Source organism: Anabas testudineus, chromosome 4 (assembly GCF_900324465.2).
Source record: "Anabas testudineus chromosome 4, fAnaTes1.2, whole genome shotgun sequence".
Taxonomy (NCBI): Eukaryota; Metazoa; Chordata; class Actinopteri; order Anabantiformes; family Anabantidae; genus Anabas; species Anabas testudineus.
Window position 1 is genome coordinate 16,677,176 of NC_046613.1, and position 18,015 is coordinate 16,695,190.

General features: G+C 42.5%; 1 protein-coding gene across 1 annotated transcript in view; it reads right to left on the reverse strand.

Annotated features, from left to right (window-relative positions):
- Nucleotides 1–18,015, reverse strand: part of ptprsa (protein tyrosine phosphatase receptor type Sa) — a 194,313-nt gene that overhangs the window by 156,059 nt on the left and 20,239 nt on the right. Inside the window, exon 2 of the mRNA XM_026344822.1 lies at nucleotides 5,465–5,552. The gene's annotated coding sequence lies outside the window, so the exon portion shown is untranslated. The remainder of the gene's footprint in view (nucleotides 1–5,464; nucleotides 5,553–18,015) is intronic.

The following is an 18,015-nucleotide window of genomic DNA, read 5'->3' on the forward strand; positions in this document are numbered from 1 at the left end:
GACCAACAGTGGAGATAACAGCCTAAATTATAGCGTCTGTGTTTGTGTTTGTTTGCACAATGCACAAGAATCAATGCAACCGTCTCAGAGAGCTACCCAGTGCACTCACTCTTTCGCCTTCATCTCTCGTGCATTTCTTTTAACCGACTCGCTCTCGATATGGCTCGCTCTCTCAGAGTGTTTTTCCCTCTAGCTCTGTTGAACCCAGCTGACATTTGGATGCAGGTAAAAGAGTGCAGCCAAATAAACCAAAGTATTCCAGAGGAAGCAAAAAGAAAAGAAGAGACAAAGGCACAGACCGGGAGGGAGCATTTCATATTACTGTGTCCTGTGAATCCTGGTAAACTGACATAGGATCTGTAGTAAACTGGATTTGTCTAATTCAGTTTGTGTATTGAAGGGAATATTTTCATTGTGATACAACTACTGGTGTAAACAGATTTTTATATTAAAGGTAAACAGCCTGATGTACTTAAATGCAAAATAGTGAGTACTACATTGTGTATGCAAGTTTGATGCAAACATGGTGGAGGTGGTTGTATTTAAAGAGAGTTTTGCATGTTTCACTCGTGCCTCATGGTCAGTTTGAGAATGACCATACATACATGTTCCTTTCATTATTGCAATTCCTGATTCCAGCCATCTCCATACTCGTCACCTCATTGAGCACATCCTGACTGGGTGGAAACACACATTTAAATCTGGGAGATTGCAGCAGCCATATCTACAGTACACTGGAGTGACACAGATGCAAGAAAGAGAAGCTCTGGCATGACGGGTATAGTGTGGCTCCTTCCTTTGAGTGGTTCTAAATAAGCATTTAAAATTGGATCGCCGGACAGACGATATGTTTGTATTATTTTTTCCTCTGTCGTTCCAAACATATTAACACAGGTAATTATGGGTTTTTGATATATCCTTTCATTTCTCCCATGCCTCTTCTTCACCTGAATAACATCAGTCAACTGTGCACAGATTGCACCTGATTTTCAAAGGTACTACATATCCAGTGCAAATTGACTCATGTCTTCATAAATCACATTATGTGTGCTCAGTATATATATTTGCATTTTCCCCTCCCTGTATTTAGTGTACTTGAGTAAAACCTCACCTATACCTCACCCATAGCAGATCCAAACCAGGGTTCAAATCCTGGCTGTGGTCTACCTCTAGTAGGGGTGCCGGTACCTTGTATCTCACGTGTAACTCACTTTGGATAAACGACTAAATGTAAATATATATTAGTAATTATGTAGCACCATATAAATCCAGCTTTCTGCAAACTTAGAAACACACCTTTGACCATTTGAAGGCCTTTACTGAGCCTACAGTGAGTAAGCTCATGTTGCATGGCGGGATCTTTTATGAGGTAATATATATTTACTCTGCATACATGTCCTGTGTATTTGTAGTATGCTTTGAATATGTCCTTTGTACATAAATGTGCCTTTGAGGGATTTTTAACGTTCTGTACATGCATATGTTTCTTTAACTGTGCGTACAGTATGTTCAAGCACATGGGCCTCTCAATGTGTGCCATTGTATACAGTCTACTCTGTGTGAGTGCCGTTAATGCTTTCGGGTCACTGTGCGCGTGGTTTTTTGTGCTGACATAAGTGTGCCTTTCAGCGAGTGTTTGTGCGCATGGTGTGAGTACATGGGCATTTCTTCACTGTGGAGAGGGGGGGTAGGTCCAGAGAGGCCAGGAGTGATGAGTGATGCCAGAGGTGGTTTTCTACCAACCTCTCCATTGGCTTGCTGGCTCTCTAATAGCCTCCGCAGTGGGTTGCTGTCTCTCAGTGGCTCTGTTTTCCTTATTTGGTAGTAGCGGGTGGGTTGGGGGGGGGGGGGGGGGGTGTTGACGGCAGGGAAGTTGATGTGGGAGCAGCAGTGCTCTGTTTACAAGCAGGGTCAGGAGGTCGGAGTGCCAGAGTGCCATGGAGCAAACACAGATCACTTAAAGACAGTAAGAGAGCGAGCGAGCAATCGCTTCACAGACATCAACTGGATGGATCGGGGGCCGATTCGCTGTGAAAGAGTGTGATGGAATGTGTCTGTGTGTGTGAGAGCATCTGTGTGTGTGTGTGTGTGTGTTAGAGAAAGTAGGATGAACACTACATAGTTTGGTCAAGCTCCAAAAAAAAAGTCTACAGATAATTTCTACACATGTACACGCAACGCTCTCCCTTTCCCCTCTTTTGCTCTCGGGCCCTGGACAGTTGAAGGGAGTCAGTAGAAAGGAAATTAAAGGCAACCATCCTTATAGTTTTGCTCTTGTCCGCTTGACTGCCTGCATGCCTGCCTGGTTGCCTGCCTGTGTTCCCTGGGCAATGTTTATGCTGTGCCCTGTGCAGGACAGAATAGATTCGCCCACACAGCACTGTGCTCTCAACCAGAACCTAAGTAGGTCTGGCAAGCTCGAGCCACAGTTGCATTCACTCTCACTCCTCTGGATTAGGTCCTATGGCCTGGGGCAACACAGCAATGACTGCATTAATAGACCTAAGTTAGCATCTCTCCACCCCACCCTAAAATATATATCCAAGCCTTTTATATTAGGACACATCAGCAGGTTGTTTATTTTCATCCATCAGCCTTCCTAAAGTTTGGCTAGATAGTTATAGAAACTACTGGAAGAACTTCAGCGTGGAAATTATGAGTGTTTGAAGGGTCAGCCAAAGCTCCTCAGGTGCTATACTGTATAAAAATGAGTTCAAGCTCATTGTAAGAGGTTTGACAGCATTAATGTTTGAGCTGAACTGAACAAGTCCTGGAAGAAATTAGGCTTGAGTGAGTTCCAAGTCACTTTATAAGAAACAAAAAAAGACAGAACACGCAAAAAGGAGACCTGAACAATGCAGCACAGTCTATAGCATTAAACCATCAGTGTGTGGAAGGTGTAATAAGCAAAACATCTATCATTCCCAAATACCATGAAATTACTTGCTTTGGTATAATGAAATTCATTATCTCCCAACCTGAGGTCGGTTTAGTCAGTTTAAGTTTCTTATAATTCCACCACTAATAAATGGAGCGTATTTAATTGAATAATGCTAATTCACTGCTGTGCTTTTGTCTTCACTCTTTCTGATGTACAGTACATTAGGGCTGTTGCTTGTACAGTATGTGTGCAGTGAAGGCACAGCTGTGGGTGGTGGCGGCTTGCAGGGCACATTATCCAGCCTGTCAGACTCTCAGTGCCATGCTACGGATAACCCTGCTCTGCAAGAACACAGTGCCTCTTGACGCCAGCTGTACAGATTAGCTGAGCTTTGTTTAATTGTGCTGCTAACATCCTAGGAGCCACTTAAAAGATACTGCTCCCTTTTCCTCAGAAACTGTCTTTAAAACTCAGCCAACAGTTGCTGCTGCCTGTTCATTCAGGTGCAAAGGCCTCGGGGATTTGCCAGAGTCGGGTGCATTCAGAGAAACTCCTCCCTCCCGCTGTGGAAGGTGCCTGAATCAGCAATACGGCGGAAGCAGTGCCCCAACAGGTAGACATCAAACTGAAATGGAGCCCTAAAGGTAAAATTTAAAAACAACATGCAATCCAAGACTAAATCTAACAGAGAATATCTACTGTGATAAGGTATACGGTATTAGTCTTCATGATAACAGCCACTGAGTTCATAATCTGTTTGCATTATTACAATGTGAAACACATTATTGCCATATCAAGGCTCACACTACATGTTTTATCTGTGGCTGCAGGCAATTCTCATCAACACATAAGGTGTAAAAAAGTGTGAGGCACCGGTGATATTTTAATATAGTGTGATGCCAATTTTATTTATCATGTGTGTTTCTGCTTGTGATACCGTGAAATGTCGTTTTTATGTGCTTTTTAGTGCATAGTACATTTTTTCACCCAATTCTTAGTCATCCAGGTACAGTTACGTGGAAGCGGAATCATGGCAACCAGACCTTTCGGCTTCTTTTTGGGTCCAAATGTTCCACCACCCACCCAAGTAGCTGAGCAGTGAAATGTTTTGACCCAACAAATAAAGAAAAAACTGTTTCCATGACTCAACTGCCACCTATGTTTCTTTTAAATTGCTCAGGAGACCACCTTATGTCATGCTTTGTTTAAAACTTTAGGGTACTGATGAATAAATCATGAAACACAAGTATAGAAAAAAGCCATCAAATTGAAAGCTTTAAATCTTCTCTAGAATTTGTTTGCTGATGCATAAATGACACAGAGTCAGGCAGCAATGCGAATGGTCTCCTCTCCGTGCACTCGCAGTTTTCAGCTGGTTGAGGCTGCGGTGGGGGGTCCAGATGTGCCATCATGCCTCTTAACCATTCCAGCAGTCAAATCAAGCAGGTTACCGAGGCCTCGCTATCATTGTGTCCCAATATGCCGTATACAGCTGTTACGGTGCTCATGGCCCCTGCGGGGAGCTAATGAGATGCAGTTGACCCTCTGCATACAGCAACCTGTTGTGCATGGTCCTGCATCTGCTGTGACACCCATTTGCTCATACTCATCTACAGTTTCTGCATGCCTGTCCCTCTGCCAGCAGCACTAAAAATCAAGTGATGATATGGAAATATGGATGGGGTGTGCAGAGTATGTAATTACAGTTGAGTCAACTGAAGTAAAAACTTCTGGATAATGTTAACTGAAGCTCTGGAGATTTTTTTTTATCACAATTCAGAAACGGTGAGATTGCAATGTATAAAAACAAGGAGTGTATAAAGATACAAAGTTGAATGTTTTACAATTAAGGTTTTAAATCTCACTTGTATGTCATGTCTATGCTGCATACAGAGCAAAAATTATTCAAATGTATCCTGCACTTAGTGATATGCACCAGAGTGGAGTGATAAATGTGACTAAACCTTAAAAGTTGGGCGACATGACACTTCTAAACGGATGTGTGACAGATTCCAGATCTGAAACACACCAATGCAGGTGTTGAATAGAAGTGTCGCAGAAGCACAGGGGGGCCCCTCAGTGGCAGCCTGCTGTGACAGGTGTCGATGATAGGTCTCTCATCTGTTAAGTACTGGGACCAATGAAATGCTTGAAGGAAAATGACTTTTTCCCAGGTAAAGTATCATGTGTTACTGATCATTAGTAAGGAGAAATAAGGACATTGTACTGATTTATGAATGCAAGGAAGTAACCATTTTGATCAAGCAACAGGACCTATTTTTAGATATGGTCATTATGTACATTGTATTTTTCTTTGTGTTGAGCGTGCAACATATGAAGGAACAATCACCTCATTTACATTGACACTGTTTAAAACCGAAAGGTGATAAAAGGGAGGCAAAACAGATAAATGAAGGACCATAGATGGACTGAAAAGCAGACGGGGATGGATTAAGAAACCATAAATCTGTGTCCTACAAAGTAAAATCAGTTATTACGCAGGGCGTGAGACTGAGATGTTGAGAACCAAATTATACTCCTGAAATTGTGGTGCACCGTGCAAAAACTGAAGAACTCACTTACCACTTGGTTGTTTTCAAAATCTCTTTAGCTTCATATCTTCAGCTGCTCCAGTGGCTTCTTGTTCTTCTTATTACTCGCTCACTCGTACCTTTAAAGCAGTTAGAAAAAAAGGGGGACATGGAGAAAAAAGGGGGGAAAATGAAAGAGAAACATTAATGAAAGGGACTACTAAATGAACTGCCTCCTCAAGTGGTAGGTGGGGGAATTTGACAAACGCTGAGATGAGTTTCTCTCCCTCCCTCTCTCGTTTTGCCCTTTGTGACCACAGGATGACAGTTCTCGGGCGAAGTGGAGGCTTGCCACTGATTGCCTGAGAGCGGTGGAGTGCAAATCTGCATGAAATCCCTCCTGGATTTTTTTTTTTTTTTTTTTTTTTATCATTTTCTCCTTCACATCTCTAATGAGTGTGAGTCTACGTGTGTGTGGGCATGTGCATGATCATGGTTGATGCGTGTGTGGATGTTCACCTGTGCCCTGTATGTACAGATCTGTAAGGTTATAGGTTTGTGGAGGGATGCGTCCATATTTGTGCGTGTACACTATAAATGTGTGAGTGTATTTTCTGTGTACTTGCACATGTAACTGTATATGAGTTTATGGGAGTTTTCATACCCTGCAGGCCACGTCGCATGTCTACTGCATCTTAAGACTAACTCAATATTAAGTCGATACTCTCACTCAGGTTTTTGCCACTGTGTGCGGCGATGAATCCACCCTAAGGAGTTTCCACTGAGCAGATGAGGAAGGTTATCTTGAGTGTAAGGTCAGAGGAGCCCGAGTCAAGATAACAATATGAATATCTTTACTGAAATGCTCAAAAGGGGCACGATCGATTAACATGGACATTAAGGCTCCTATGCACAACATGGTTTGCTGTCGAAAAAACACCTTTACAAAATCTTTGTTCAATCTTAAGTTTATGTTGACTGCTTCTCGTTTTCAGGAATTTGATCTTTGAGATATGATAACTACTGGTGCGGTCAAATATTCTGCTCTTTCCACTTCTCCTCCTCCATCTTTGGCTCATGAATTGGGTCCTGCTTGTACAGAGTGTCCCAGCATCCTCTGTGGACATTATTACCTCGACAACCAACAGTCACCATGATCTTTTATTCTGTCAGGCCACTGGGGTCAGCTTAGCTCTCACTGGCCAATCACTGTCAACTAACAGGCTGACTGCAGAAGGTACCTGGTACTGTGTACCAGCTGCTTGAATGTAACAAAGTGGGTCTATGAACAGGTTAGACAGGGTTTGGTAGGGTATGTATTTTTATGAGATGGGTTTGAAAACAAGCAGCACTGGTTTAGTCATTCCACTTTTAATATCTACGAGCATGCATGCGTGTGTCAAACAGAGATGCAAAAGAAGTGAGGCCAATTCTGCAATACACCCTCCTCCCACATGCCTGGCTGCCAAGACGAGCGCGGGGGAATTTGTTTAATGTACAGCATTTATTCACTGCACACACGCTGTTGCACTACCGCTTCCTCCGTCGCATGAGACACTCCCTTGACTGGGCGAGCTGCCATTAATCAGCCGGAATGAAGGGTTAGCCGAACAGCACGGAAAAAAAAAAAAAAAATCATTCCAGACCAACTTCTGTGATGCTGGAAACCTCACCCAGCGTCATCACAATAGCGCACGCAGGTGAGAGTGGACACTCACACCTCGCGCGTGTTTTTACGACGCAGAACATGGGTTAAGTTTTGCTTCATCCGCTCATGTGAAAAAAGGCGCTCAGGTTTGTTTTCTCATGACCCTCTAACATATTGGCATTGAGTTTAGTCACTGTGCTGAGACAGATGGCTGAACGTCATGGCGCATGGCAAATTGGGAAATGAAAACATGCATGCTCAGAAATGGGTCTATGTAACAGGACCACATAGGGTATATTCAGAATAGAAGTACAGGGAACTGAGACACACTGAGCACAAACACCCTGCTGACCTATTCTGTGCAAATGTCAACAGGTCTGCTCCCTGAAAAAAAAAATGCACCTTTCAAACTCAGTTGATTGAATGTCAGCACAGTTTCTACCTTGGTGTGACAAAAGTAAAGAGTCTTGTTCCGAATGTAAAAAAAAAATGTTGCCATGGTTGCACCTGATGTAGTCTTGTCTTGCCCTAACCTTATCCCCGTCCACCCAGCATAACATAAAAAAAAGAGAAAAACATGAAGTTCATTTAATCGATAGATTGGGATGTGTGGAGGGAGAAAAACGACGGAAGTAAGAGGAGGATGAGTTCTCAGTAAGGAGAAGAGACAGTGACAGAGGAGGAGCAGATAAGTCAGGAGGAGAAGGGAGGAAGCAAGACGAGATGTGTTGAGTGATAGTGAAGCAGTGAGGAGACGACAGGTTAACACAAGCCAAAGGAAGAGACAGAAGAAGTGGACGGGGGAGAGAAGAGTAAATGCAAATCAATTATGATACAAATCATAATTCTTGAAAAATGACTAGGTAATGTAAATCCTTGGTTGACTTTTATGCGCTGGATCCTGTACTAAATTCCCATGTAACCGATATGGACAGGCGACGTACCTATCATTTCATCCTTCCTGAAAAATCACAATTTGTCAAAACATCAGGAGGAAGTGGTTATATTACAAACTTGGCTTCTGTTACTGTTCCCATGACACCATTTACCTTTAAGTGGTCTCACAATGGGATGTCATTATCATGCTACTGATCCACCTATGCCTGAATCTATGATACAAATACTGCTTAGTGCTGCAATGAATCCACACAGTATATTAAAAAGTTATTCAGAGAAGCCGAGCGGTGTGCCTTTATTCAAATTTACTTGTACTGCTGATACTAAACATTCCTTTCTCATGGCCTTTGACAATGCAAAGACAGATGCACCTGGAAATCACTTAAGTCATAATAAACCCACCTCACTCCTGTTACAGATACAATGCACTGGGTTTTGCTACCTTTATTGTGGTAACAGATTTTCCTTTAGAAGCACTTCACTGCTAGGGTGGCACTAAATGTAAAACTGTAACTCAAATATTAGAGGTAGGATTCTCGCAGTAATTGCCATGTGTGCTCTTCTGTTGTAGTGTCCTTGACCAAGTTTCCACCTAATCATTCACTATAATCTGCTCAAGAGCATTCGCATTCACTGAAATTGGCATGAGTTGCCTTCAGAATAAACTCCACTCTCAACCGGTGCACATTTTGTCCAGCAACCTCATTATTCCTTGCGGCTGCTAACTAATCCTGTACCTTTGTGCTCTGTCAGAGAAACTCCAAACACACTAACAACGCCATTCAAAGATGAAACACTCTGGCAATGAGCCACTCTGACTGAAGTTTCATTAGTGGGGCCTGTTTTGTGCAGATAAGTGCCACAGCATCCATTATACTAACCTACGCTCTGCAAAGCTCCAGTCATAATTACTACCATGCAAAAATGGTTAAAAAGACTATTGGGAGACTTGTGTCTCTACGAATGTAGTTTGTAGAGCCTACTTGAGCTGGAAGCTAGGTCATGTGAGTCTTTTTTTTTTTGTGTTGTTTTGCATTTCTGGATCTAAAATGCACGTGTGTGCTTGTTCAATGGCAAGTTGGTGTCTATCAGCATGCTGTGTGCAGTGACTGATACTCAATTAGTCCACCTGGCACCTCTACACGTCCCAGCATTCCAGCGCTTAGTAAATCAGTTCACCTGACAGAACACAGGTCGATGTTAATATTAACGCCTCCATAAATAATGTTATTGTAGGCCCTCGTGTTAATGGTTCAAGATATGATGGGCATGATGGAGTGAATGCTCTATTGTGCAGGTGCAGGGAGAGAGGGAGAAACACACTACAGTCACTTCTATGTTGTGTCCTTCGATAGGGACGTTGGTGACATGGGGTTGGAAAGGCACCAAGGTGATCACAGCTGTGTTCCCAAGCCTGACTAGCTGGGGGATCTAGAGCTTCTGAGTGTGTGTGTGTGTGTGTGTGTGTGTGTGTGTGGTGGATTGGTGGAGGGTTAGAACGAGAGGCTGTTCAGTCTGGACAGCCTGGATTAATTATTATAAATCATCTCCCAGGCCACATGTTTATGGCCGCTACTAAAACTGTTGTGTGACTATCCAATTTCCATCTTGTACACTGCAGCGTATACACTGTGTGTGTAGGTGTGTGTGTGTGTGTGTGTGTCTATGACAGGAGAGGTCTCGGGTTGAGTAGAAGAATGTCTGTGCTGTTTTGTGACAATGGTCCATATTTCATTCTGACGGCAAACATATCACTGCAGCGTCTTTATATGGTCGCTGCAAATCTTTAGATTAGCCATTGGCTGGATAAAGATGGCTGTCATCAAACTGGGAAAACAGAGTGTTTGAAAGGTCAGCTTGTTAACCTGACATCATAGCAAAACTGTGAGTGTCTGTGAGTCCACTGTGACACCAAATTTGAATTTTCAATAACTTCACTGGTTCATCAACACCTGCCTAGGGATGGAGTTTTACCCAATCAGTGAGTTTCCAGCATGCAAATTCAAACTGGTGATGTTATGGTCACAAATCCCTGAACTAGCGGTGGCATATCCTGTGCTCTGGGCAGTAGCACACTCAACAATTCATGCCTTAAGGGGGTAGGATTATTAACAAAGCATCCAAAAACACAGCACAGTCCAATCATGAAATAATCATAAGATTCGTATTCCCAATTCCCATGTCTGGTACTTTTTCTTTATGCAATGTTGGAAAATTTAAGAAAAAAAAAAAAACAGACACAAATGTTTTTGTTTTCCCCTCAAAGGCAACAGCTCACAAATAATTAAATGAATTAATAAATTACTGCAGAGAAAATGTTAAGCAGCTCTTATGCACATCTGTGAGAGAGGGGGGTGGCTGATGCACTGTATGAAAAAGGATGGGTGTCACACACAGACAGACACACACACACACACACGGCCATGCTTTGCATTATAACAGTCGTCTACCATTGCGGAGAATTCTGGGAATGATTTCCAAACTGACTTTTGCGTGTGCTATGATGTCATCTCCTTCTCACCACACACACACACACAACCTCCACCGTCCCTGGACCAGGGGTTTTGCAAAGCCTGGATCATCCCCGCTAATCCTCGCTCATTAAGGGGCGCATGATAGCATGTCATCACCAACAGCCCATCCACCCACTTCACCCCAACGCTGACATGCGTACACACTCACCCCACCGCCATCGATAAGTGGCAGCTTTGATGGTGATTTTAATAAATTACTGCAGATTGTTGCATGCCTGTTCGGCTGCTATTTGAGTAAACAGAACACTTGCCACACCAGATAATCAGGTCTGGTTTAATCAAGAGTGACAAAGCTTTTATTTCACACTAGCGAAGGTGATAAGCATTTGACCAAGCGATGTGGAGCACCATTCACTCCTCTCTTTAGAGAATAGCGCCATCAAACACGAGAGCAATTCGAGAGGACACCGTCTGTGTGGTGACAGAGCCGTCACTTTCCTCTGAAAAAAATGTAAAAGGATTCAGAGTTTTTGCAAAACTTCAAATCAATTATTCAACCGCTTCCATTGTTCCGCTGCATGGAAGAAAATACTCTGCACTCAACAGTTTTTACCCAAGGATTGGAACATAAATAGAATGTGCATCTACGTCGCTGAGAAGGTCACTGCGGAGTGGAGTCTACCTACAGGCCCCTTGGGCTGAACAAAAAATGCCACGCAGATACTTCCTTTCCAGCTCCCTGCCTCCAAAACAACTCTCCCTCTGTGGGGTTCTTAAATAAATTACAGATATGCTATCCTCCCAAGATGTGATCTCTGTTCTCCAGCGCAAATTAAAAATTTAAGCCCATTTAGGTTGGTGCCCTGTGTAACTTGAAGCAGTGTGGTTGCAAGGGGTGATATCCAACCAGAGTTGTGTCACAGCAGTACTTAGTAGTGATGCTTGTTGCTCTGGGGCCTGTATCCGGGAGAGGAAGCGAGGTGGCCTTGATGTTAGAGAGAATGCAGTGTAGCTAAAAGGTCGCAGGGTTGATGTCGCAGCAAGGCTTTTACTACCTACAGCTACATGTACATGCCACGTCTAAGACAGCGCATTTATATGCACATGCAACTTTCCTGAGCAAGCTGATTTCTTAACTACTGTATGTAAACACAGAACCTGGTTAATGGAGGCAGAGGATTCAAGGGAAACGATTTCCCCCAGGTGGAGAAAGCAGATCTGTCTGCCAGGTATATGCACAAGGTGTCTAATCAGCTTTTTACATGAGTGCATATGCATGGCAAAAGGCTGCAGAGGGGCAAGGAGTGGCTAGATGAAAGGAGAGATAATTACAGGGAGCAAAGTCTCCTCATTTTTACATCAAGTCCACCCATAGTGTGGCTAAGACCACAACAATGTAAGTGTCATAGAGAAGTCTAAAGTTACTTTTCATTGGATTTTCTTTTTTAGACACTTTGCTTTGTGAGATGTCTGCCTCCGTCTCTCACTGCAAACAGTGGACTCCTTTTCTGACCCTTTAAAGTTCAAATCTGTGAGCAATGCTTCCAAAATAAGTCAAACATACAGCAGTAACTCGTTGACTGACTTCACGTTTAAAAAACGAAAAGTGAAATGTCTGAACATTTCAAATATCCAGAATTAAAGGATCAAATCAGCAGCGAACAATCAATTGAAGTACAGAAATCATCCCCAAAATGAACGCAAATAACCACAGTAATGTGAATCATTCGAATCAATTAATAAACTAAATACATTTAAATATATAAATTAAACAAAGCATTTGTCCTTCTGAAGACAAAGGCGGCATGCCAAGAGAAACAGGATTACCAGCAATCCCTAACGCTTAATTATTAAAAATAAATTAAATACACCAGAGGGTTCCCTGGGAGGCTTGCACATCAGCAAAGCACATCCTATTTATTTAGAGATGGGTAAAGACCAAAAAGGCTAATTAGGTGGGAACTCTTTAAAACAAACATTAACCAGTAAAACAGAAGACACTGTGTGAAGTAAATGTCCTCCAATCATTAAGCAGCGGAGAGCTAAATAAATGAGTTTGTGTGTTTGTGAGTGTGTGTGTGTGTGAGAAAAGCGTGCATGTGGAAGAGGGGGGGGAACCATTTAATAGACCGAACCTCACTATGAACCCAGAGAGATCGTTCTGTCATTTGACCTTTATTAACATCTTCTATTCATTGCTCTGACTCTGGTGATAAATCAAGAAATGGCTCCTATTGTATCTTCCTGTGGTGTGTAGTAAAGCATTCTCCCCTACCAGACTTTCATTAGCTTTTGCCTCTTTAAACAATAACCCGAGCCTCATTCAAACACAGGTTTTACGTATTTGTCTTGGGGAGACTTTACTGCAGAGAAATAAAACTCAAATAAGAGGCAATTCAGCAAAGATCCTGAGACGAAGTGCATTCTTCATGTAAAGTTTACCCTAAAAACGGCAACGCAAGCTGCGGCATATGATATAAAACAACACCTTTAGCCCAAGAATAACGATCTGAAGAAGAAGAGAATAGGAAAAGGATAGTTTTTTCGCACAAAGGAGACTTTCCACAGTGGAACGGGTTGCCTCCATAGAAGCATAGCTGGATTAACCCAATCAAAAGATTAATCAGACTTGAAACACTGGAGGCTGTGCCGGTGGCCTCTTTATCCGACGGCAGCAGAATTAGGATAGAGAGGAGGGAGATGTCATTCCCACAACCTCTCTCTCTAGAGTTTTCTGCTTGCCAAAAGACCTCAGAGGCAGAGGGGGAATTAGAAGATCCCAGTTAGCCTCCATCGCTTTATTTATTTTTTTTTTTTTTTGGAACTGGGTCCCTCCTGCAAAAATGTTCTTATCATTCAGACAAGAACTTACCAGTTCAATATTTAAGCTCCACTGCCAGCATTTTATGCAAGGTAAGGGTATGACTGAGTGTAGGCATTATCAAAATCATCTTGTAGAAACTCGTGGCATAAACATTCTGAAGTCAGCAGGAACCATGTTTACCTGCCTGAAGAATTTGTCAAGAAAAGTTCCTATAGTGACCTTTTACTTTTCTGAATCTTATGTCCCCTGGTTCATGTGAAGGTTCATAGATGAACTGATAGATCATAGAAGACACAGTTAAACGCAGTCTAAAGCCAATGAACTGCACTCATTTCAAACTGATCTAAGGAACAGGTCCCACTCAGTGGATACATGCCCACAATAGTTTACTTGCATGCAAAATCTTAAAGGGCAGCACTCATCTGTGATCTCTACCCCTTCAACACAACAGGTATCAGGGTATCAGCCGCTATTAAAGTGCAATCCTCCTTCCTCACAGCGATTTAAGCCGATTGCCCTCGAAACCGGCAGAAATTAGCTCTTGCCAAGCATGTTTGCCTAACCCTGTAATAAAGGATCAAATCTGAGAGAATGGCCAGGCACTTTCTATTTTTAAGCCGGTGACCACATGTTGATGAGCAGCCCTCGAAAATTTGGCAGAGGGAAAAAAAGGTATTTTCAGTAAATCTGCATTGAATAAATAAATAAATAAGTAAATCCCAGTAAGTACTTATCGGTCTCCATCTGTCTACCTTAAATTATGCTGCTACTACTCCAACTAATCTCCCCACCTAGGCTCAGGAAAGGGGGGAAAAACAGAAGTAGCACATGCCCATGAGGAAAAACGAGAAACCTGCAGTGTGAACAGGGAGGGCGGCATTGATCTCAGCTCTCTGGTAGCCAGGTCATCGATTGCAGTATACAGCTGTGATACTTGGCACACCTTGCTGACTCCAACTACAACCTCAGATCTTCAGCCTACGGGGAGCATCTTTCTCCTTCTTTCTGTCAGTTGACCCAAAGATGCAGGAAACATATCCTTTTCGTAATTGTTTGGGGAAATCATTTTTCAACTATGTCTCTTGGAGACCTTTCCCAACCAGTAATCATTATGTTCTGGATGTGGCTGCAAGAAAGGGTTGAAAATACAACTGGATCCAAAGAGCAAATGCATACACTCCTTTGGGTGCGTAGGTGCAGACATATGGGAGAGCCATCGATGCAACTGGGAATAAGAGGAAAAAAGCACTCCCCGGAGCTTTATCGATCGTGGAATCTCATCAAGGCTTATTTTGGAGGGTTAAGTAAAACACAGACATCAAAGCGCAGCTTGTCTTTCGTTGCACCACTCCACCCCGTGTGCCCTTCCTACATACACTGTTCTATTTAAAGATTAGTTTCTCCCAACATTCAATAGGAATACACTCCTCAAAGTGCATACATAAGAGGAGAAGAGAGAAAAAAACACTTAAATCAAGTAGTGGCAGGATGCAGCTACTAGTTGTCTGATCGGGCAGTGTTTCATCTTCGCCACATTATGTCTAAATTCAATATTGGCTCTTCAAAAAGCTGAGAAGAGAAGGGGCTGCTGTGTCTAAACTGAACTGCTCTCCTGCTATTTACGCATCCAGGCCACACTTAGTTGGTATTCCACTCCTGCTGCTGGTGTCCCCTCCGTAGCTCCTCAATGCCAAAACAAGCCATGATATATATAAAGTTAATGCAGAGACATTGACGTCTGCCGAAAAATTACAGTTTCACTGTATGTTAGAGGCTTGTCTGTCAATGCGCAGCCAAGTCTTGTTATTGATGCTGACAAATTCCAGGATGCTGCTGATAACGGCTTGACAAATGGGTCCCGCTCTTACTCCTCTAACAACCAATACATCTCCCTATGTCCCCCTGTCGCCCACCTCTATTAGATTCTATTATGTGATATGATATCACACCCTGCCTGACTACAACCAGGAAGTGCTGGGGCAAACACAAAGGCATTGTGGGTATGATATGACAATGTTGTGCTCCAGCCAGGAGCACAGAGAGATCCAGACTCTCCAGGTCAAATCTAAAGGGGGTTAGCTATCATCCCTGACATTTATGCATAAATTTCATTGCCACAGTACGACACAGAATGCGTGTTCGTTTAAAGTGAAGCCCTCTGGGAGACACCTCTTCAAAAACTTTTCAGAAACACTTATCATAGAAACATACGCATGCAGAGTTGATGCTGCTATTTAGTTGAAAGCTATCATCACACCAAGGTAGTTTTCTTTGCAACCCATCATCACAGTGGGGTAATATAAACACGTGTTTCCATAGAGAGGGAAGAAGTCCATGTTGCACAGGCAAACAACTACTCTCATAGTCGGCTGGCTAACTGACAAATTAATTTAACACTTTTAGGTTCAACAAGTAAGTACTAATAGTAGCAGCTGGAATGAATATATTACATGTAGGTTTTATTAAATCAGTTTAGCAGTCGAATGAGCCTTCCTGCTCCCTGCTCCAATGTGTTGTGCTACACTCTGCCCAACCCTTTAAGTCACCTTTATCATTTGTCAATAATGATAACAAATAAATCCAGCTGACCTCGATAAACTGGGATGAGATACAGACCCGTTTCACAGCACCTCTCAACACCATGCTAAATTCTGGAGCACAGTTCTTCTAATAATTAGTAAAAAAAACATCAAACCTTTAAATGAAATGCAAACACTTGCATTACAGTGTACTGTGTTTAGGTACACACATGCAACTATCTATAGTAAATCAACCTTCCCTGAATAAAAAATGAAAAAATTCTTGTGCATTTTCACATAAAAGTGATAAAACAAAAATCTTATGCAACTACAGCCAGCTACTAAGATTTGCACGTGTTTGTGGGTCTCATATGACCTTTCAGTAGCTGCAGACTGGTGGCCCAAAGGCATGACAGCTTTAGAAAGGCACATGCTAATGTTAGGTGTGGTTTGTGCCCCTTGGTGCTATTTAGCACAGTGTGATGAGAGTTCATCTCCTTCACATCCTGCTTGTCTCTCTGTCTGAGAGCGAGTACAGAAATAGTCTTTGTCACCAACCACACAGCAGGGCACCTTTCACACACCATGTCCAACACGCCTGGATGGAGGCGCCAATATGTATGTGCCAACGTGTGCAGCTTTGCAGGGTATTGTAAACGACTGAGTGCATGTCTGCGCTCGCTGCAATTTTGTGATTAAGTGTTATCAACAACAAATTTACCAAAATATCATCATTTGAGAAACAGCCCTTAGTTTCTCTGTTTGGCATCATCTTTACATTAAGAGGACTAAAATTGTCTCCTCTGAGTATTAAGTTGTTTTAGTAGGAGGGAAGAGTCTTAGTGATATGAATACAGTACACGTCTGTCTTATCATTGGAAATTGTTCTGTACCTTTGCATTTCAGTAGCATTTCTCTTCAATGTAATCTGAACCGAGCTAAACTGTGCACAAATCTCAAATGGGAAAACATTCGCCACTGTCCCAGCTCAGTATGGAATGACACACTAAAGCAGAAGAAAAATGATCTGTGAGGTTGAGGGAAGCAGCAACATATAAGAGGATTACTCCATTATTATCTACCCTGGGGGCTGTTACCTAGAGCAGAGGGATATGGTCAAAAAGGGCAAGACCTTGATATTTTCCCCGTGACATACTCTCATCATTTGAGCGAGGGAGCTTCACTACATGACATACTATACCTCTCTGCACAGGGCAAAGACATGTTTTTAGCCCATGCTCAAATGCAGCATCCTGAGGTGTGACCTTGCTCTACTGCCCAGCCTTCATCTAACCTTCCTCCAGAGACACCAGATGAATGGAACTGATATCTGGCTTGGAATTTGTGGTTAAGTATAGTTTCACAACTGGGGATTTCTAGAAATATGATTTTGGGGGACAAATGTTGTATAATTAGGTCAAAACAGAACTGAAACGTGCCTCACAAGAAGTGCAAATGATCCCAAAAGGTGAATATTGTCAACTGAAATTCATTAGGGAACTCCCAAAGATTCCCTCTCATTAATGTCAAGATTATACACACACAGACACACACAAAAGAAGCCAGACAAGCCATCCGACTAGAATTACGTGTGTGTGGGCGATCAAGGCATGGTTCTCACTTTGCTTTAAACAAAGACGTCAAGAGTGTTGGTGTCTACGTGTCAAGAGTGAAGTGATAATTACTGTCATTCAAGCAAAAAGCTGCACAGCACACGTGGGAATTAATGTGTGTAAGCTAGTGACTGTGTCGTTGTAAGATGAACTTGCACACCAGCTGTCTGAGGCTTCATCTCGGAAACTGCAAACTGTCTTTTCACTCCGGTTCAGCTGTATTTACCTTTTAGCCATAGTCGTGCCAAAGCCGTTAGCAATTCGCTAGTTTTCTTGATCGGATAAATTTACAGTGGAGAGCAGGTTTACAGTTTGGCTCAAGGACAATTAGAGAGCACATGTTGTTGATGGCGGAACATTAGCAGTTGTGTCGGCTCATAACTATCCCCTGAACTATTAAGCATGTAGGCATTTACCTGCTGTGGGCACACATTTGTGGCTGCAGGAGCATTTTTGTCTCCGCATTTTGAAGTAATCAAACAATTAGGACATCTTCATTCCAAAGTCCTGAATATAAGTGATAAAAAAAATGCAATTTGCCATTTGAGAAACAATGGGTGCACCCATTTTCTTCACACTATCACGGCATATATTATAAAAAACCTGCAGCATTTCCTAACATGATGAA